The 22,691-nt window shown below is 38.4% G+C and overlaps 1 long non-coding RNA gene across 1 annotated transcript in view; it reads right to left on the bottom strand.

Annotated features, from left to right (window-relative positions):
* LOC122904444 overlaps positions 1–6,271 on the bottom strand; it is a 28,240-nt gene extending 21,969 nt beyond the window's left edge. The window contains exon 1 of the long non-coding RNA XR_006384201.1: positions 6,169–6,271. This is a non-coding gene — a long non-coding RNA (uncharacterized LOC122904444). The remainder of the gene's footprint in view (positions 1–6,168) is intronic.
* Positions 6,272–22,691: the final 16,420 nt, after the last annotated feature.

The raw sequence follows: 22,691 nt of genomic DNA, 5'->3' as shown, positions 1-22,691 counted from the left end.
TAGGGAGACTTTAGAAATCATTTTTACATTATAATCTGTTCAAAATCACCAGATTTGAGAGTATATGGGAGATCTTTAAGTGTTTTAAATTCTAATCACAGAGCTCATCAAAAGTGTAACTTATCTCCTAAAATATATTTAGATTACTGGCTTAAACTGCAGCACCAAGAATTGATTAATCCTAAAATCAAATAGACGTTTTCCAAAAATGCCAATGGGATTCAGAGTTTTGTGAAAAACCATAAGTTTTAAAGACCTTTTTAAGGAAAGTTAAAACCTTTCCTTAAGGAAAGTTAAAATCCTTAATTTACACATTCAGGTTTTTTATTTTAAGTAGCATTTTGTTACATGGCAAGCAGGGTAAAGGGGGGAAAGAATTTCTATTTTAAAAAGTACATTCCGTGAAATAAAATTGTATACTGGGAAAATCTGTCACTAGAGTTACAAAAATTATAAACTTATTAATGATGATACAATTTCTTTAGAATCTCCATATTTTTATTTTCCTTGAGAATTCTTCAGACACCTCCTATGAAGGCAACTTTGAGATGTTTATAAAAGTAGGCAGACCCTGCTGGTGGCAGTATATTTTGTTTTCCTGCCATGGAGATGTGTAGGTCTGCTCTGTAATGTTCCCTTTGGCTTATTGGCACGACATTAGGGAGTAAATGGCAAACTGTTTCCAGAAAACGGATTCTCACTGCATCCTTTAAGACTGTCTTCCGGCTTAAAGAGAAAGGGAAATATACAAACGAATAAAAATCAAATGGGTTGTACAATTTGAAAAGTTTCTTTAAAATATTAGAACTAGAACTTCGAAGGTTTCGCTGGAAGATATTGTCAATTATACAAGCTTTTTTTTTTTTTAATCCCTTTTCCAAAAGCAGCATCTCAGTACTTCATGGAAGATGGCATGATTTAGTGAAGATCTGTAAGGTAGGAAGCCAGCTTTCCCCACATGCTAGCTTCACAATCAGAAAATAACTCTTCTACAGAGATTTCTAAAACGGGGAAGCACTGTTTCAGTAGTCTACATAAATTTGTGAAACTACTGCCTAGAAGATATGATTATAAACAAGTAAAAATCAAACATTTCTACCTCTAAGGTGGTTCAACACAGAAATTGAGTTAGGGGACCAGGGAACGGGGATGACAACCGGGAAGAGACCTTTTTAACAGTAAGCCAGCGACATCTACTGTCTGAAAATGGAAATAGTCGTGGAAACCTTGTCCCTCCCCACCTGGGGAGAGCACTAGGGAAAAATTGGAAGGGGAGGTGAACCATGAGACACTATGGACTCTGAAAAACCACCTGAGGGTTTTGAAGGGACAGGGGCTGGGAGGTTGGGGGAACCAGGTGGTGGGTATTATAGAGGGCACGGAATCCATGGAGCACTGGGTGTGGTGCAAAAATAATGAATACTGTTATGCTGAAAATAAATAAAAAATAAATTTAAAAAAAAAAAAAAAAAAAAGAAAAGTAGGGAGGCTGTCACAGGTATAGGTAACTGGGGAAACCAGGATGAGCCTTGACTAGGGAGAGGTATTGAGTCTGGAGTATTCTACGGAAACCAAGGAGGAGGAGGAACAGAAAACAGGAAGAAGGGAGTTACTCTGGCATCAATGGTGACCATGTAAGGATACCTACCGGGCCAGGATGAGCCTCTGTAAGAGGTAAGGAAGAATGCAGGATCCTGAGCAAAGTGTCGCCAGCAGGAATTTTATTTTCCCTGAGCACTTAGTTCTCTTCAGAGCAAAACTCTCTCCTGTGTTGTTTACTTTATATGTACTTCTTTTTTCTTTTTTCCCGCCCCTCACCCTAGCAGCACCTTCTACAAATCTCCTAGAGCTGGAAATCTGTTAATGATCCAAGGTTTTAAAAATCGCTTCCTAAATTAAGGAATTTCTGGCTTTAAGGCAATCCACAAACTTCTACACCTACACTGATCCTTATAGACCATCTTAGTCTGCATGTAACAGTCAAGGAAACTGAAACTAGGACAACGTAGATGACCTTGGGGTCACCCAGCTGGTGAGTGACAGAACACAAACTCGATAGGAGCTTTCCTCGTGGATTGGGTCCTGTCAGAATCGATTTTCTGGCAAGGAGGCCACACCTAGAAAATGTTCCTCAAAAGTTTTTCCACCTCCAGCCTGTTTTTATTTGTTTTGCATATGTTTGGAGTTTCAGACGCTTAATAAAATTATATACTTGCCTCATACATATTTTCCTCACTTTCTCTGAGGTATTTTGAAGAAAATCAGAATTTAATAGAAATACATAGCTACAAGAGAAAATAAAATGGTCACTTATCTCTAAGTTGATGTATCCAATACAATGTTTCTGAAAAGAATAAACTTATTTAAATCTAAATTTTGAGATTTTTATGGTCCATTTTGACACAATTCAACAAAATAAAACACTTAAGGTTTTTATCTTTAATTCCTCTATCTTTATGCAACTTTCTACCATAACAAAGTCATTCACTACAGAATGAAACTTCCTAAGGGGTCAGGAAATAGTCTAATTTTTTTCACATAGCAAGTACTTTAGCATGACCTGGGTGTTTGCCTTTCTGGTAAAGTTCTAAATATTAATTTTGATTAATCCATTTTTTTAAAGATTTTATTTATTCATTTGACAGAAATCACAAGTAGTCAGAGAGGCAGGCAGAGAGAGAGAGAGAGGAGGAGGAAGCAGGCTCCCCGCTGAGCAGAGAGCCCGATGCGGGGCTAGATCCCAGGACCCTGGGATCATGACCTGAGCTGACGGCAGAGGCTTTAACCCGCTGAGCCACCCAGGCGCCCCCTGATTAATCCATTTTTAAAGAAGATTTATTTCCCCTACTATTCTCTTTTGTAACGATTAAATATGCAATGCCTCTGCCAGTCAGCTACTATTATAGAAGCCATAAAATCATGTCCTTTCATATGTACTTTATCTGCAAGAATAAAGCTCCAAACACACCTTTTTCTTTTAATGAGATATTTTATATATTCACCTCTTCTTTTTCTACTAGGAGAAAAAAATTTCAAATTTCAAAAATTAGCAACCATCAGATTGTTTTTTACTGTAATCCTTTTATAAAGCATAGCCAGAGTATTTTTCAAGGCCAGAGTATTTTTCCAAATTCATTCACGGTAGAGCAGGTGACAAAGGTGAATTTTACCTGAGCCCTGTGCTCCTGGCAAACAGCACAGGTAAAAGGAATTCTCCCCCTGCTTTTGTGTTCTGGAAAATGGCTTCCTGCAAAGGAAGCCACAGCACTCAGATAAAATTCACAGGTCCACTTGCTCACCCTCTGACGAGGCCAGCCTTTGCCTCTTAAATGATTAGCTGAGACCCTTGTCCCCGTTGATTAACTGAAATAAAACACTTGTTAACCAAACTTTGGTTAAGCTTCTCTCCTTGCTCTGGGGCCCTGGATTTGAACCCTCGCTCAGCCTAAGACAGCATACAACACCTCTTTGTGGGCCCCTCTTGGAAAACAGGTTGGTGTCAGGGTAAAGCATTCTCTGACCTACTGTCCAATACACCATGCTCGCACCCCATTTCTCCATACCCAGGTCTTGCTAGCCCTGTTCACTCCTCTTAGAAAAGAAGCCCTTTTTGCCTAATTCTTGAGACACCAGTAGATCACATGGTCACAGTGTTCTCCCTATTGAAAGAGCCCCCTCCCAATATTGCAACAGCCCCTGAGCCTCTTGGCAATCATCCTTTCAAAGTATCTTCTTACTAAGTCCAGATCTGCTTTTTATTTGACAAAACCAAGAACTCTAAAGCTGAGGGAAGCTGACTAAATAAAACAGATTGGGAATTATAAGATAAAGTCTTCTTTCTCTAGAAGCAAAATCATATAATGTACATAAGCATTTTTTCTCTACCACAAGATAAAGTTTCAACTTTACAAGGGCAGTGCTTTCAAGGAAAGATACTGGCATTCAAATGAGTAGAGAAGTTAGGTTTATTTTTGTTTTGTTTTTTATGAATGCTTACTAAAAGTCCCAGGATTTTTCCAAGTTTCATCCTGACATATCAAGTTCCCAAAATGTGTCCAGCTCCAAGCTTACCTTTCAATGAGTAAAAGAACTACTTATTTAGTATTAACTCACGAAATCTTGCAACTCACTATTTTGGTGAGTTTAAGTTTAACTCACTAGTTTGGTGAGATTAAGGTGAGAAATCTAAATACCTTTATTCAAAATTCCTGTTCATATACTCAATACTCAATTGTTTACTGTAATAGAAATCTAATTTTTCCATGACAAAACCACACATTGTAAGACCCAGTGCTACCACAAATCTTCAGGACATTTCTATGGTCAGAACTGACCGATACCATATGCCATATTATATAAACAAATATGTACCAATGGGCTCAACTGTATAAACCACAGGAGGAAATGAAAATGATGAGCTGAACAGATGTCTTAGAAGCATAATCATTTCTCTGACAATCCAGGAAACAAAGACCTATGTATCCCTTTGGTCTGTGAAAATAGGTTGGAAATATTCATATGTCCGCTCCTTATTTTTAAAATATGTATTTTGAAACATTAATGAAACAATTAGTTGGCTTCTCATAAACCTAACAGACCCAGGTAAATGTGAATTAATTTAACTAGTGCCCTTCTACACATGTTGGAAAGAATCATTCATTTCCCTTGACATCAGTTCTAGGCTCAGATCCAATGCCCATATACTCTGATTCATTTCTACAGTATTTATTTAATGCTTCTATTTATTTATTCCTTTATTTGTTAAATATTTATTGGACACCTACTGTGTGGTAAGCATGAGGGATACAGTTCTGAATAAAATACGTTAAAATCTCTGTCCTCATGGAATTGTAATTTAGAGAGAAAATGAATCAGATAAATGAGGAAAATACATAAAATGCTAGGTATTAAATGTACTAAGGAGAAAAAAAAAAGGCAAGAAAGGGAGCTACAAAATGCTGAGGGTCAGGAGGAGTTCAGACAATGACAAAGTAATTCTGGAGTCAAGACCTCAAGGAAGTGAAGGACCTAGCCATGCAGGTATGTGGAAGAAGAACCCTTCTGACAAAGGGACTAGCAGGTGCAAAGGCCTGGAGGTAGAACACCCTTACCAGCAGTGCTGAGCATTGCAGAGGATATAAAGATGAAGAGGATTTAACAATGAATAAGCACAAAGAGTTTAAAATCTCGTAAGGAAGCTTAGAATACAAATTATAACTAATATCGAGTAGACCATTTTAAGAGCAGGAAGAGCGATACAAACACGATTCCAAAGCAGGTCCGATTCCGTGGCGAACATCTAGCTGGCGAAGCTCAGCGGGCAGGGTGAGGTGGGGTTACGGTGGAGGCCACGGAGTTCACAATTGAGAGGAGTTTGCGCAAAGCAGGTGAGCCAGTGACGCAGCACGCTTGGGGCCAAACAGACTTGGGACCAAAACAGGGGAAAAGGAGAAATATTAAATACTGTGGAGACACATAAATGTTGTGTATGTATGTTACATAAGTCTATAAATAGAGGTATTATTCAGTCATGTATGTGTGAGTGTGTGTGTGTATAAAAATATGTTTGGCCATAGACTAAATAGATCGGATGTCCCTATGCATGGAACTTGCCTTGGTCTCTCAAATGCATATACGAAATGGGCGTCCTCTTACACTTGAGAAAAAGAAGTTAAAACATTCTTTGTCCAGGCTAAAGCCTTATAAATGGAGGCGGCGGGAGTAGGAAATGGCATCCGGCTGTTGACTTAGAGCCCAGAAAAGTCCAGGTAATTATTTTCTCACGCCTTGGCAGGAGACACCCCGTTAGCAATATCCCGAAGCCTGCTTTCCTTCCCGGCTCCCGTCCCCCACCCTACGCCACGGACCCGACCCAGGTCGCCCTGCCCACGCGCCGAGTCCCGACCCCCAGGGGCGCCCCCGGCGCCAGCCGGTCCTCCTCCGGGGTCGCGCCGGCGCCCGCTGCCTCCGCGGCTCAGGCCGGGCCGTGTGCCCCCCCCGCCGCTGCCGCCCCCCTACCCCCGGGGCTGAAACCCGCTCACCCCGCATTGGGGGAGACAAGTCAACCGAGGTTAGGAAACCGGGGGACCCGAGCCAGAGGGGCGGCTCCCGGAGGCGGCGGGGACCCGCCCCACTCTGCATCAAGTCGGCCGGGCGGTCGTCGGTTACCCCGAAGTGTTCCTGCGGCCTGGCGGTTCCACACGCGGTCCTTGGAGCGCACGGGCCGCTTTTAAAGAAGACGACCTTGGCTGGTGGCCCGTGAGGAGGCGACTCTGAGCTCCGTCCTCCGAGCCGGGCGGCGGCTGGTGGCCCCCAGCCAGAGGAGGAGCCGCCCCCCCCGCCCCTGCGACGGCGGCCCGGTCCCTCTCCTCCCACCCCTTCCTCTCCGCCCCCACCTCCCGGCCCTGGGGGGCAGAGTTCACCCGACCTCAGGGGTGCGCCCCCCCCCACTCCCTCCGCCCTGGGTAACCTTGCGGTTCTCCCGGGGCAGTGCCTGTAGCCCTCACTCTGGACGGCGGTCCCTGCCTGCTGCTGAATGAAGAATCAAGAATTCCCTCTGCTTCATAACTCATGGACATCAGAATGTTCGGGGTCCTATGTCCCCACGCCGATGATTTCCATCTGATTTGGGGAAATAAGCTCTAAGTCTCGGTTTTGCCATTAGATCATCTAAAAATTATTGAGTTGCTCTTGATTAACATTCCCTAAGTACCAAATGCCCCATTCTGCTGTTTTATGTGTAATCCCTTTAAAAAGCTCTAAAAGTATCCCCAAATCTGCACCTACAGTTCTAGCAGATTGCAGATGACCCTTGAACAGGTTGGCTTGAACTGTTCTGGTCCACTTATACCTGGATTTCTTTTCTTTTCTTTTAATAAATACAGTACAGTACTATAAATCTACTTTCTCTTCCTTGTGATTTTCTTAGTAACATTTTCTCTAGTCTATTATAAAAATGCAGTATATATAATACATATACAGTATGTAGTGCATATACAAAATATCTGTTAATTGACTATGTTATTGATCAACAGTAGGCTATTAGTGGTTAAGTCTGGAGAAATTTTTTTTTTAAGATTTTATCTCAGAGAGTGAGAGAGAGCCTGTACATGAGCAGAGCGTAGGGGCAGAGGGAGAGGAACAAATTTCCTGCTAAGGAGAGAGTCCAACCTACTAGGAGCAGGATTCCAGGACTCTGGGAACGTGACCTGAGCTGAAGGCAGATACTTAACCCACCTAGCCACCCAGGTGCCCCAAGTTTTGGGAGATTCAAAAGCAATATCTGTGGATTTTGACTGCACAGCATCGGTGCTTAAGCCCTGTGCTGTTCAAGGGTCAACACTATACCTCTTACAACTCAGGAAACCGAAATTATTATTTAAGTTAGTCATCTTTCGACACCACTATTTTCCTTTTTGAATCTTTAAAAAATATTTTATAGACATGAATTTTAAATCCCATTTCTAATGAAGAACAAAAAAATTCTATTCCTAAGACTAAATGACCCTGAATACCCATTTTATTTCATGCTTTAGTTGTGAAAACAGTGATTCAGATTATCTGTAAAGAATATACATAGCCTGAGGCACTTGGGTGGCTCAGTGGGTTAAGCCTCTGCCTTCCTCTGGGGTCCCGGTCTCCAGGTCATGGGATCAAGCCCCAAATTGGCTCTCTGCTCAGCGGGGAGCCTGCTTCCCCCCCACCACACTCTCTCTCTCTGCCTGCCTCTCTGCCTACTTGTGATCGCCCTCTCTCTGTCAAATAAATAAATAAAATCTTTAAAAATATATATTTATATATACATATCCTGACAAATTATAAAGCCAAAGTGGAAATATATTAGGGATACTGATATTTAGATCAAGATTCAGATCAAGATATTCTTTCTATAAATTTTTCATTTTTAAGCAATATTTTTATTAAATGTTACTTTTAACATGAAAGTAATTTTATTCTAAAAGATTAAAGTGCAAGGAAGACTTCCATTTACTTATATTAAGGCTAATTAACTATAATTAAACAGTTCAAAAAGATCTCTGGGTTTTTTTCATCTGCCTGATACATAGTTCAAAAGCAATCATTTGCTGCCCCCTGGCTGTAAAGAAATTCCTTATCTTTCCATAAAACTGTCATTAAAAGAAAAAATTACTGTAAATTGAAAAAATGTAGTGGAGAATTTCACTTCCCATAGATATGAGGGTATTAATTAATACTGATTAATAATCTGAACTTTTAGATCAGACCGACTGGATTCAAATCCCATTCTGTCACGTATGAGCTGTGTGACCTTAGTCTGTATTTGAACTTCTCTCTTCATTTCCTAATCAATATTGAAGCTGGAGAGTGAGGTTCTTGTCTCACAGAGTCGAAGAATGAATCTCTTAGACACCAGAGAATGACTAAAGTGATAGAATTTTACGAAGCAAGGATGGAGAAAAAGCTTTCAGGGGTGTGAGGGTGGGGTTTGGCCAAGGTGGCCACCGAGGGCTTTTAGGGTTGGTCTTTTATTGAAGGCTAACCAGGGAACTTAAATCCTTTTAACATCTCCACTGATAGCACCATTGAGTAAGGACTAGTGATAAAATCCTTTAGGGCTTACTTCCTTTTCAGGCTCTAGTAATTCTTTGTTGGCCACAAGTGACTGTTGTTTTTTTAACAAGACCTCACCTTTGACACCCAGGGCAGGGCTGTCTGGCTTGTTCTCTTATCTCCGGTTTCCTTACACCTCTGCATTTTTGGGATTTCTGTGAGCCTGATCCCATAACCCCCTACCTATCTCTCCTACCTAGCCCTGCCCGTCCCTTGCTCAGTATTAATGAAGATAATAAGAAAAATAATATGTGCCTCCTATAGCTAGTGTGGGAATTCGATGAGCTCATATAGCGCTCTGTTTAGCTCTAGACTGGATGCCATGCCTAAAAGCAGCAATGAGGAAGTGGAAAACTGTCCACTGTGACACCAACACTGCTTATCTCTGACCCTGCTGTTTTTTCCCTTTTGCACTTACCACCTTCTAACATACTACAGAATTGGATAACTTACCACCTGCCTGCGCCTCATCACCACGTAAACTTCAAGGGAATCTCTGCTTTGTTCTCTGCTGCCTGCCTAACTCCCTGTCACAGTCCCTCACATACTGGGTATTTCATGCATATTTGCTACTGAATAGATTTGCCAATGTCATTTTGTCAATAGTCATAGAACCCGGTGAAAAAATAATGAATACTGTTTTTCTGAAAATAAATAAATTGGGGAAAAAAAAAAATAGTCATAGAACCCAAGGCTCTTCAGGTTGCAACTTTTGGAGAACAGCATCTTCATGCATCAGCCTTTTGTGACAGTCTCCCTCTGTGACAGATTGTTAAAGAAGCATGGGATACAAAATGTCCACTGCCTAATTTGCCATCCAGGAGCAAACAAGTACAAAAACTAGTCATTTGGGGGGCACCTGGGTGGCTCGGTGGGTTAAGCCTCTGCCTTCAGCTCGGGTCATGATCTCAGGGTCCGGGGATCGAACCCCGTGTTGGGCTCTCTGCTCAGCAGGGAGCCTGCTTCTCCCTCTGTATCTCTGCCTGCCTCTCTGCCTACTTGTGATCTCTGTCAAATAAATAAATAAAAACTTGAAAAAAAATCATTTTGATACAATCTCAACACCATAAGGAAGAATAAAATGTTGAGGACTGAAACCAAGAGAGTGTAAATCTCTGCAGGGGAATCAAAGACAACTGAGTGAGGATGAGAGATGCTCTCTGGGCAGAGAGCACACGGCACGTTCCAGCATAGAAGTGGCTCGAAACAACCCTGGCAGAGCACTGTGTATCTGGGGGACACAGAGTTAGAGGAAAACAGGTAGCTTGGGACGGGGTAAGGTGACTCAGTACTGTAACCATTGGCCAACATGCCACCCTCAGGTGCACAAGGGCCATGTTGTGATTATGGGTGTTGAGAGTTTTAGGTTTGGTTTGGCCTGGTTTGAACCAGGCAAAGCCACAAACTGAGAGAGAAGGTACCAGTGAGGATGGAGACCAGGCTCCAATAGGCCAGATAATCCAGGTCGTAATAAGTAGATAATCCAAGATCAGAGGGAGCAAGGAACTAGGAACTGCAAAGAAATGAGAGGCAGAGGGAGTCACAGAGCGATGTCAAGGAGGCAACCATGGCTATATTCTGTGAGTCCATCAGTGTGTCAGAGCAACCAGCACAGCGATGGAGGGGAGCTGGCCAGAACTGGGAGGGCAAAAGAAAAGTGCTTATCCTTGAGCCATAGAACCTTTGATGTCAGTTACCCAGTGAGCTAGTAACTCACAGGGGCTCTGCTAACTTGCCTCCAGAGGAGGGAAGTTGTTACAGTGAGATCAGGAAGGAAAGAAAAAGCCTTCAAAGCAGTTACTCTGTACACAAAGATGAAGTGATTGTCCAAGTTTTCCACCTTTTAATTGCTCTTCTTGGCACAGTATAGATCCCATCATAAAGAAATGGAATTTCTTTCTATGGATTGATCATATTAAAAATCACTTAAAAATGTATCCTCGGTGATTTTTATTGCAACTTCCTTAAAAGCAGGGAATTTCAGCAAACATAACATTGAGAATATTTTCAGGTTTATATCTGTAAACTGTTGGAGGTAGGAATATTACCCATTATTTCATACAACAGAATCCCCTTTTTTGCAGGTTATATGTTCCAAGACCCCCAGTGGAAGCCTGAAACCACACTTAGAACCAAACCCTATATACACTGTTTTTTTCTTAAGTATATGTATACTTACAATAAAGCTTAATTTGTAAATTGGGCACAGTAAGCAACTAACAACAATAACTAATAACAAAATAGAACAATTCTAACAATATGCTGTAATAAAAATTCTGTGAATGTGGTTGCCCTCACAAAATACCTTACTGGGCTGTATTCACCCTTCTTGAGATGAAGTCAGATGATAAAATGCCTACGTGATGACATGAAGTGAGGTGAATGACAAAAATATGAGGATGTAGAATTGGCTTACTATTGTCCTTCACACAACTGATCAGGAAGAGGCTCCATCTTCCAAACGAGGGCTGAGCACAGTCAACCATGGGTAACTGAAATCATGAAAAGTAAAGCCATGGATAAGATTACTATATATTTTTTTATTTTAATAAAAGTTGTATAACACAGATAGTAATACATAGGGCTCAGCAAGATTTTTTCTAAAGGTGGGGGATATAGTAAATATTTTCTGCCTTTCCGCCCATAGGATCTTGGTAGCAATGACTCAGCTCTGCCCTTGTAGCCCCAAAGCAGCTGGAGACAATATGTAAGAAATGGGAGAGGCTGTGTTTCAGCAAAACTCTTATTTACCAAACAGGCAGCAAGTTGGATTGTTTGCTGACCCCTGATCTAAATGGAATTCCATACTTTGTTTTTCTCTCATCACAATATATCTGAGAGTGGATTCTGTATCAGGACATTAAAGAGATCTCATTTTTAATAGAATATATTACAAGCTACTCTATGGATGTATCATCATTTATTTGGCCTATCTCATACTGATAGACATGTTGCTTGTTTTTTGCTGCTTATAAATCATTGCCATAGTGAATTTTATATTACGTACTTCTTTGTATGCATGCAAATATATATATGTTGGATAAATTCCTAGAGGAGAAAGCACGCAGTTTAAATGGAGATGGCCAAATTGCCCTCCAATTTTGCACTCCACCAAGAGCATATGAGACAGAATATCCTAGTTTCACATGGCATTATATTGATACAGAAATAAATTGGAATCCAGCTTTATTATTTTCCAACTCTACGGGTGTGTGCCCAGTTGGCCCAAGATGATTTATGAACTACATCATTTTTACCTACTAATTTGAAACGTTATCTTATTAAAGGCTTCTTCCATTAATAGCAACCAAGAAAAATGCTTCCTACCAATATATGAAACAAAGATTTTAAAATCTGAATGTCATTTTCATGAAAGCTGCCTTCTCTTTCACCCCATAAATCTAAAAGTAAGCAATTTTATCTTGATGCTGTGATGCATCATGCTATAAAAGGAACATGAAGATCAATTTTGATAATCATGTTATCCATGATCAAATTCTGAAAACATCCCAACTAGCTGTTAATACCAGAAGCATAAGAAGTAAGTGTTTCTGTGTATTTGTTGTTGTTGTTTTAAGATTTTATTTATTTAATTGACAGAGAGAGAGAGAGATCACAAGGAGACAGAGAGGTAGGCAGAGAGAGAGGGAGAAGCGGGCTCCCTGCCAAGCAGAGAGCCCAATGCGGAGCTTGGTTCCAGGTCCCTGAGATCATGACCTGAGCCGAAGGCAGAGGCTTAACCCACTGAGCCACCCAGGCACCCCTGTGTGTATGTTTTTATTAAAGTACTACTATACTATCTTGTCTCTCTCCAAATTTCTACAGTTCTTTGAAAGAATTACATAAGAATCTGCACTCACAACCCTGAGATTATGTCAAAGTCCAGTCTAGTGGGAGAAGAAACTCTTCTTTGGGACATTTGTCCTTTGGCAGCTGGGTTTAAGTAATGCAAAATATAAAGATAGGTTACCAAGGGTCATTCTAGATCTGTACTGTCCAGCACACACACTGTATTGAGAGTATTGGGCCAAATGGTAACCCCTAGCTATAAGTGGCTATTGAGCACTTTTCTGCATCAAGATCTATGATTCTGATGAAGGTCTGTTACTAGATATAAGAAAAACTTATTTCATAAATTTATAAACCACATTTTTGCACATAATTTACTATGAGCATTTTCTCTCAACATTTAAAATATTTCCCTAGTGTCTAAAACATCCAATTCTATAATCAATGGTGAACTAGAGAGAGAGATAAAATCATGTATTTATGTACTCCGTTTTGACAGTTTTATTTTGAGGTACACAGATTTTTTTTTTCATTTATTTATTTAATACTTAGCTAATGAGTATAAGACAAGATGCTATAAAGGAAACAAAAATCCATAAGCCTAGTCCCTGTTCCCAAGTAACTCTGTGAAGCTTTCCCAACCTCCCTGGCCAGAGTTACTCCTAAAAGTAGATTTAATTACGCCACTATCACAGCACACTGTCCTTTTTCTGTTTACATTTCTGTTTCCCTCCTAGACTGTACTATTCTTTTTTTAAAAAAAAGATTTTATTTATTCATTTGACAGACAGAGATCACAAGTAGGCAGAGAGGCAGGCAGAGAGAGGAGGAAGCAGGCTCCCCGCCAGCAGACAGGCCTATGCGGGGCTCGATCACAGGATCCTGGGACCATGACCAGAGCTGAAGGCAGAGGCTTTAACCCACTGAGCCACCCAGGCGCCCCTAGACTGTACTATTCTTGACAGAAGAATTATCTTATTCATCTTTGAACCCAATACTTAACCTATAAGAGATGCACTCTGAAGACTTGGAAGATGACCATTATCATAACCAATAAGGAAGAGATGAACATGGGCCCCTGATGTGATACTCTGAGAAGAACACACCATCTACAATGTGGTATATTTGCAAACAATGCATAACCTTAATCTTTTATGAGGAAACATCGGACAAGCACAAAATAATGAACATTCCACTAAGTATGTGGGATGTGGGGGGATTACACTCTCACAAAATGTCAATGTCATAAAAGACAAAAAAAAAAAGGCTGTGGAAATGTTCCACATTAAAGAAGGTTAAAGAGACATGTCAATTAAATGCAATATCTTACCCTAGACTGGACCTTTTATTGGAGTGGGGAAAAAATGCTATCAAGGACATTATTAGGTCAATGAACAAAACTGGAATATGAATGATAAAGTGTTATATCAATATTAATTTATGAAGTTGATAACTTCATGTGGTTCCATAAAAAGAGCATCCTTATTCTTAGGAAATATATGTGGAAATATTTAAGAATAAAGGACTCTCATATATGTAACTTCAAAAATTATACATACACACACATGCAAATATACACAAAGAAAGCAGATAACAAAGAAATGGAATCAAATGTTAGCAACAGATGAACCTGGGTAAAGAGTATCTTATGTTCCTTGGACTGTTTCTGTATTTCCAGCTTTAAAACTATTTCTAAATGAAAGATTTTTTTAATAGATGAAAAATATGTATTTAAAAAGATACTCAACTTCACTACTATTGAAAGGAATGCAAATTAAAACAATGTAAAAACAATGCATTATTCACTATTGTCAAAAATTTTAAGACAAGAGTGTGTAAAGAAACTAATACTCTCACTTTTTTTTTGAAGATTTTATTTATTTATTTGACAGAGAGATAGAAAGCACAAGTAAGCAGAGCAGAGGGAGAGAGAGAAGCAGGCTCTCCACTCAGCAGGGAGCCTGACACAGGGCTTGATCCCAGGACCCTGGAATCATGACCCGAGCTGAAGGCAGCCACTTAACCAAATGAAACACCCAGGCGCCCCGTCTCTCACATTTTTAACTAAAACATTAATTTATGTCACTGTATATTTTCCTACTAATAAGAAATCTATAGGTATTTCTTTTCTGTTGGCTAGAGTTTTAGATGGTATAAATACCATCATATATACATATATATGGATATGGATATATGGGACTTTTAAAAAGCTCCTTAAGGGTGCCTGGGTGACTCAGTGGGTTAAAGCTTCTGCCTTCAGCTCAGGTCATGGTCCCAGGATCCTGGGATCGAGCCCCACATCCGGCTCTCTGCTCGGCAGGGAGCCTACTTCCTCCTCTCTCTCTGCCTGCCTCTCTGCCTACTTGTAATCTCTGTCTGTCAAATAAATAAATAAATAAAAATCTTAAAAAAAATAAAATAAAATAAAATAAAATAAAATAAAAAGCTCCTTAAAAGGGGAATAAACCTTCAGGGAAAGACTTTTTGCCCTTCAGCCTTTCCAAAAGTTGTTGAAAGCCAGAAATCTGTATATAATGACTTACTGCACAGAAAGAAGTCTATGTTCCAGATAACTTAATTTATCTTCCAGACAAGCCATGGACTGCCTACCATGATACTTCTTTTATGTGAGAGAAAAATTAATTTCTATCTTGTACAAGTCACCCTCACCCCTGTTGCCTGCTGCTTAATGCAATTTCCAAAGCAAATTGCTAAAATGTATATATTTTTTAATTGAAACTGTTTTCACAGGGCAGACTTGGCAACGCAGAGCTAGCTGAGAGTTCAAACGTGGGCTCAAAGCTCAATGATTGTCCCCACTGTTCTGGGCAAATTCAACATTTCTGGAGCAAAATGTGCAAACACAAAGAGCAGGGACAGGGTCAAGAACACTTTTGTGTGATTTCGAATTCTCATTCCATGCCTAGACACATATTTTAGAGAAGCTTCGTTGAGACCAATAAGAGGAAAAGAAATACATGGAGCCCCAAATTATCAGAGAAGTCAGGTATTATTAAATCAACAATACTGGGGGAAATGGCCATTAGATATATTGAACATGCTGGTCATTTAACACTGTTTCCTCAAAACTTAGAATTAAATAAATTCTTAAAGGATTCAAAGTTAATTACATATGGTGAAACCTTTTAAAAGCTATGAAGAAGAAAAGGTGAATATTTAATTGATCTCAAATTGGGAAAGGGCTTTCAAAATATAAAAGCAAAGTACAATGATAAATACTAATAAAATGGACCACATAGATGTACATATCTATTTGTTTTAAACCACAAACTTAAGTTACGAATTAGTGAAAAATATCTTTAGCAAATATAATTTGTTCAACAAAAATTTATTGACTGTCTATTACATGTAAGACACTATTCTAGTTCCTGGGCACTCACTGGTGAATGATGTAGCAGGTGTCTGAACACATGTAGTCTAAATGCTAGCAGGACAGACAGACACAAATTGGACTCATTATCCAGGTAAGGCCGTACTTATAATTGTGATCAGTGCTACAGAGGAGAAGTATGGGTTATCAAATAGAGAAGTGATTAACGGTGGTTCTGCATCTTGCAGGCTATCTAAAAAGAAAAAAAAAGTATTGTAACTTTTATAATAACAAAGCAATAAATATGTAAGACTTTTTGAAGAAAATAAAAATTTGAGGTACCCTCTTTTTTAATAATCAAATATATATTTTTTGTAATGTTATCTAAATAAAAAGGAAATGTTTCTGAAAATTATCTCAATGCTTCAGTTACTTTTGGAATACAGATCTGAACATATTCTAATAAATGACTGAACTTTTCACTCCATGGTATTTGTCATAGAAACACTGTATTCATTAGATCCTGCTCACCATCAGAATGAAAAGTATTTCCAAAAGTTGGTGATCTGAAGACACATTACTCTTTCTTCCCATTAGGGTGAGCCTTTGAGTATGTTAAACTGCACAAAATTTTCTTTGATGCAAATACAGTCTCAAACAGACTATTTTAAAAATTTGCTTCTGTGGGTTGAAAGTATAAGAGCACAATGAGCTATGATATAACCAGATTTTGACTATGATATTCTTTGTTAAAAAGATAAACATATTGTTTCAGTGACCATTACAGCTAATAGTCAAAAGAGATGCTCCCAACTCTTTGCTCAGCAGGCTAACTATTCCCAAAACAATCTCAAACAATCTCAAGAAAATGCTTCAGTGAGAAATTTGGAGTTTTCAGTTTAAAGTGATGTCTAGCTAGCTGTTCCCTGGAGAACAGGCTGATTCCAAGTCTTTTTTTTTTTTTTTAAGATTTATTTATTTATTTATTTGACAGACAGAAATCACAAGGAGGCAGAGAGGCAGGCAGAGAGAGAGGAGGAAGCAGGCTCCCCACCGAGCAGAGAGCCCAATGCGGGACTCGATCCCAGGACCCTGAGATCATGAACTGAGCCGAAGGCAGAGGCTTAACCCACTGAGCCACCCAGGCATCCCATGATTCCAAGTCTTGAGAAGGTGAGTCTGGGACATCTTGTGCCAAAACCTAAGACACGTTTAAGAGTGAGAGCACGTCAAACACAGCAGCCAGCTGGAAGGGCTCCCACGGCCAACTCTTGGGTAACTGACACATCAAAAAGAATAATGGCTGCAATCACTTGTAATACCTTGACTAAGCAAAATCCAACTGCTCACTAAAAATATCTGTGAAGAGTCAGAGAAGCCAGTATCAACACTGAAAACAAAGAAAAAAATTCATATGGATAGAACTATGACGCTAATATGTGAAATACAACTGGTTGCTCACACATACTTTTAAAGTTCTGAAAGATAATCTTTCAGTCCAAAGGATGAAAAAAAAAGTTATAAAGTATGCCCAAAATATAGTAGTTTGAAAATTTTTAAATTTCTGTCAGAAAAAAAAATGGTCATTTATATTTAGTTTGATCCTTTTAAAAAGTTACTAGGACCAAGACATGAAATTAACGGGCCATGAATAGAATATTCCTATTGTCTTCATATTCATAGGTGATATTTATTTAATCATTTTAAAGATATTATTTATTTATTTGTCAGAAAGAGAGACTGAGAGAGAGAGAGAGAGCACAAGAGGGGGGACTGGCAGGCAGAGGGAGAAGCAGGCTTCCTGCTGAGCAAGGAGCCCAATGTGGTCCTCGATCCCAGGACCCTGGGATCATGACCTGAGCAGAAGGTAGACCACTTAACCAACTGAGCCACCCAGGCATTCCTCATGGGTGATATTTAATGTAGAGCAATTATTATTAGTTAGCAGTCATTGAATACATGTGGTTTTCTAGGCATTGTGCAAATGTCTCACATTTTCATTTAATCTCCACAGCAACATATGAGGTGGACACCAATATTGACACCTTTGTGCAGATGAGAAGCTTAAGAATCTGTAAAATGAGGACACCTATAACTACAGTAGTAATAGTAGTAGTAGTTGTTGAAGCATCTACTTCACGAGGTCATTGTGAAGACTGGAGAAAGTAGTATAACCCTGGGTGGCTCAGTGGGTTGGGCCGCTGCCTTCGGCTCGGGTCATGATCTCAGAGTCCTGGGATCGAGTCCCACATCGGGCTCTCTGCTCAGCAGGGAGCCTGCTTCCCTCTCTCTCTCTCTGCCTGCCTCTCTGCCTACTTGTGATTTCTCTCTGTCAAATAAATAAATAAAATCTTTTAAAAAAAAAAAATGTAAGGACTTCCAGGTAAAGATAATAGAATAAAGCTGGATCACAGAATCCTTTCCCTCAGATATCTGACAAAATAAGCAAATAAATAAAGATCACAACAAACTAGCAAAAAAATTACAAGCAAAAGTAAAACACAGTAAAGGATATTAAATCATATCATAAACCTTGAAAAGTTTCAGCCATGACTGGATCATAATTCCATATCTTCTTCCAATGCATAGTTATAAGGTTTAACTTATATAAGTATAAGGGGAAATAGTGACTTGAACTAAGTCCTGGGAATTCTCCCTTTTATCCCCAAATTTTTAGAGAAGTGAGAAAAGAGAGTATAATAGGCAGCTCAGAGAAGCATCAAGGAAAATCAATAACAGTAGAATTTTTTACTTTTCATTCAAGATTTCCCCAGGGCCTGCAACCTAATTCACATTAGAATCACCTGGGAAGCTTTTTAAAATTACCAATTCCAGGCTGCATTCCAGATAAATTATTATTTTTATTGTTAGGACACAGGCATTGGTATATTTTAAAGCCCTTCAGGTATTTCTATCATGCATCCAGAGTTGAGCACCACTACACTAGAGGAATCTCTTGAAGTAACTGCATCCCATGGGCACCTGCTGAATTGGAGCTAGCAGACATCCCCCACCATAAGCATAGGATCTACTGCAATTACATGGAGAAAGCCCTGACATAGGATATTAACAAAGACATCAAAATATAATAGGACCCAGGTCTTCCAACAGAGGAAATATAAAATATATTAAAAAACCAACTAGCAAATGGTTGATTTTAATATTACTACATAAATTACCACATTAAATGTAAATGGTCTAAACAAATCAATTAAAGACAGAGGCTATCCAGTGGATTAATAAAAAATCTAACTATATAAGAAACCCATTTTAAATATAAAGACATAGATAAGTTTAAAGTAAAAGGAAGGGAAGGGTTATACCATGCTAACACTAATGAAAAGTATATTAATATCAAACAAAATAGTCTTCACATTAAGGAATAGTACCGGAGATAAAGAATAGTATTATACAATCATCAAATTGTATACACTTATGCAATCATCAATTCATCAAGAAAATGTATCAATACATTACATAACCTATATATATATATATATATATATATATATATATATATGAAACTAACAATACAGATTCAAAATGAATGAACAAAACCTGATGGAACTGAAAGGAGAAAAAGAAAAATCTATATAATTACAGCTGGAGATTTCAACATTCTTATTTCAATAAACTGCAGAGCAAGTAAAAAGAAATTCAGTAAGGTTATAGAAAATCTATAATACAATGCTACCAATCACTTGACCAAATTAGCATTTATATAACATTCAACTCAACAGCAGAGTACAAATTCTTTTCAAAAGCATATGAAACATTCACCAAAATAGATAATATTCTTTTTTTAATTTTAATTTTTTAAAATTTATTTTTAATTTAAATTCAATTAATTAACATATGATGTATGATTTGTTTCAGGGGAACAGGTCTGTGATCCAAAAGTCTTTCATAATACCCAGTGCTCATTACAACATATACCCTCCCCAATGTCCACCACCAGTTACTCCATCCCCTGTCACCCCCAGCAACCCTCAGTTCATTTCCTAAGATTAAGAGTCTCTTACGGTTGTCTCCCTCTCTGGTTTCATCTTGTTTCATTTCTCTCTCTTCCCCTACGATCCTCTGCTTTGTTTCTTAAATTCCACATATCAGTGAGATCATATAATAATTGTCTTTCTCTGATTGACTTATTTCATTTAGCATAATATCCTCTAGTTCCAAACATGTTGTTGCAAAAAGCAAGATTTCATCTTTTGATGGCTGCATGATATTTCTCTCTCTCTCTCTCTCTATATATATATATGTCACATCTTTATGCATTCATCTGTTGATGGACATCTAGGCTCTTGCCATAGTTTGGCTATTGTGGACATTGCTGCTATAAATATTGGGGTGCATGTGCCCCTTCAGATCACTACCTTTGTATCTTTGGGGTAAATACCCAGTAGTGCACTTGCTGGGTCATAGTGCAGCTCTATTTTCAACTTTTTGAGGAACCTCCATACTATTTTCCAGAGTGGCTGCATCAACTTGCATTTCCACTTACAATGTAGAAGGGCTCCCCTTTCTCTGCATCCTCACCAACATCTATCATTTCCTGACTTGTTAATTTTAGCTATTCTGACTGGTATGAGGTGGTAAAATATATAAATTTCTGAGCCATTAAAAAATCCTTCAGGTGTGCTTGGTTGGCTCAGTCAGTAAAGCATGTGACTCTTAATCTTCGGGTCATAGTTCAAGCCCCATGTTGGGCACAGAGACAGAGATTACTTTGAAAAAAAAAAAAAATCCTTCAACAAATTTGAAGGAATCAAAATCATAAGATGTATATTCTCTGATCATAACAGAATTAAACTAAAAAAATCAGTAACAAATAGATCTGTAAAATTTGAAAATTAAGCAGTATACCTCTAAATAACCCAGGAGTCAAAGAGGTATCCACAAGAGAAATTAAAAAATATTTTTAATTAAATGAAAAGAAAAACACAACATATTCAAATTTGTGGATGCAGCAAAGGGAGTACTTGAGGAAACTGCATAGCATTTATATATTATTAAATCATATATTAGGAAAGAACAAAGGTTTAAATGCCATGATATAAGCCTCTATCTTAAACTAGGAAAAAGGGGTGCCCGGGTAACTCAGTTGTTAAGTGACCACCTTCGGCTCAGGTCATAATCCCAGGGTCCTGGGATGGAGCCCTGCATTGGGCTCCCTGCTTAACCGGCAGTTCGCTTCTCCCTCTCCCACTCCCCCTGCTTGTGTTCCCTCTCTTGCCGTGTCTCTCTCTGTCAAATAAATAAATAAAATCTGAGAGAAAAAGAAAGGAAGAAACAAACAAACAGACTAGGGGAAAAAAGAAGAACAAATTAATCCTATAACAAGCAGGAGGTAGAAAGTAAACGAAAGGGAGAGGGAAAGGTAGAAAGAGAAAAGAAACCAAATAGGACCAAAAGCTTGTTCTTTGAAAAGATCATTAGAATTGATAAACCTCTAGCCAGACTAATATAGAAAAAAAAGAGAGAGAGAGAGAGAGAGAAGACATAAATTACAAATCTTGTAAGTGAAAGAAGGACCATCATTACTGGTTCCACAGACATTAAAATACTGATGATGGAATATGACATACAATTGTGAACTTATAAAGTCAATAACCTAGGTGAAATGGACTGATAGGGAGCACTGAGTCAATGTAAAAGTACAACTGAGACTAAACCACTGTATGGGTTTCAGTTTCAAATATATTGTTAGTAAAGTTGATAATATAAAAAATAGTATTATTAATAAAAACAAAATGTGAGGAAAGGGAAGTGATTGAAAGTATAAAGATGCTAATTTCTTTATTCTTCATAGCAGAGTTAATCATAGAACCTGAAACTGAACTACATGCTTATAAAATACAAAAACTTCAGGGGTACCTGGGTGGCTCAGTAGGTTAAAGCCTTTGCCTTTGGCTTCGGTCATGATCCCAGAGTCCACATTGGGCTCTCTGCTCAGCAGGGAGCCTGCTTCCTCCTCTCTTTCTGCTTGCCTCTCTGCCTACCTGTGTTCTCTGTCACTCAAATAAATAAATAAAATCTTAAAAAAAAAAAAACTTCAATTCTTAATGACTTCTGTAATATCTCCTTTTTTAAACCTTAGATCTTCTAAAAGCTAACATCTTGTGGGATGGCAAATTTATTTTCTGAATTTAAGACATCCTTATGCTCTATTTTTCCCTCTCTCATTAAATTCAATAAAATTTGTTATTTTAATTAGAAACCATTTCTAAAAAGTATCCTATTTTCCCCCAATTTCTAAACCTACAACCACAAAACTTACTACAAAATTATAGTAATCAAGACAGCCTAGTACTGGCATAGAGAGTAGGGTATAAATCATATAAATCAACATAAAAATAAATGGAAAAGAGCTAAGATCCAGAAATAAACCCTTATACTAATAGCCAGTTGATTTTCAACACTGAAATGCCAAAATATTTCAGTGAGAGAAAAAAATAGTCTCTTCTACAATGTTCTCAGATGACTGGATATTCACATGCAAAACAGTAATTTTTTAATTTGAAAAATTTAAAATTTTAAATTGAAAAAAATTCAACTCCTTCCCCATACATAAAAAGTAACTCAAAATTGGCCATAGACAGAAATGAGTATCAAAACTAGAAAACTCTTAGAAGAAAATATAGGAGTGATTCTTTATGACCTCAGGTTAAATAAAGCCATTTATGTCTAAAAAACACAAGTAACAAAAGAAAAATCAGATAAATTGGATTTCGTCAATATTAAAGAATTTTGTACTTCAAAAGATGCCTCCAAGAAAGTGAAAACACAATTCATATAATGGGAAAAAATATTTGCAAATCATGTATCTGATAAAAAACTTGGATCTAGAATATATATAGAACTTTCATGCCCAGCAGGGACAAAAAATTTTTTTAAAAATAGGAACTTTCATAACCCAGTAATAAAAAGACTAATAGCCAATTTTTAAAATAGGCAAAGGATCTACATAGATATTTCTTTA

This window comes from Neovison vison, chromosome 4 (assembly GCF_020171115.1).
Source record: "Neovison vison isolate M4711 chromosome 4, ASM_NN_V1, whole genome shotgun sequence".
In the NCBI taxonomy this organism is placed as follows: Eukaryota; Metazoa; Chordata; class Mammalia; order Carnivora; family Mustelidae; genus Neogale; species Neogale vison.
Note: the sequence above shows the minus strand (reverse complement) of the source record. Positions and strands in the feature narration are given on the sequence as shown.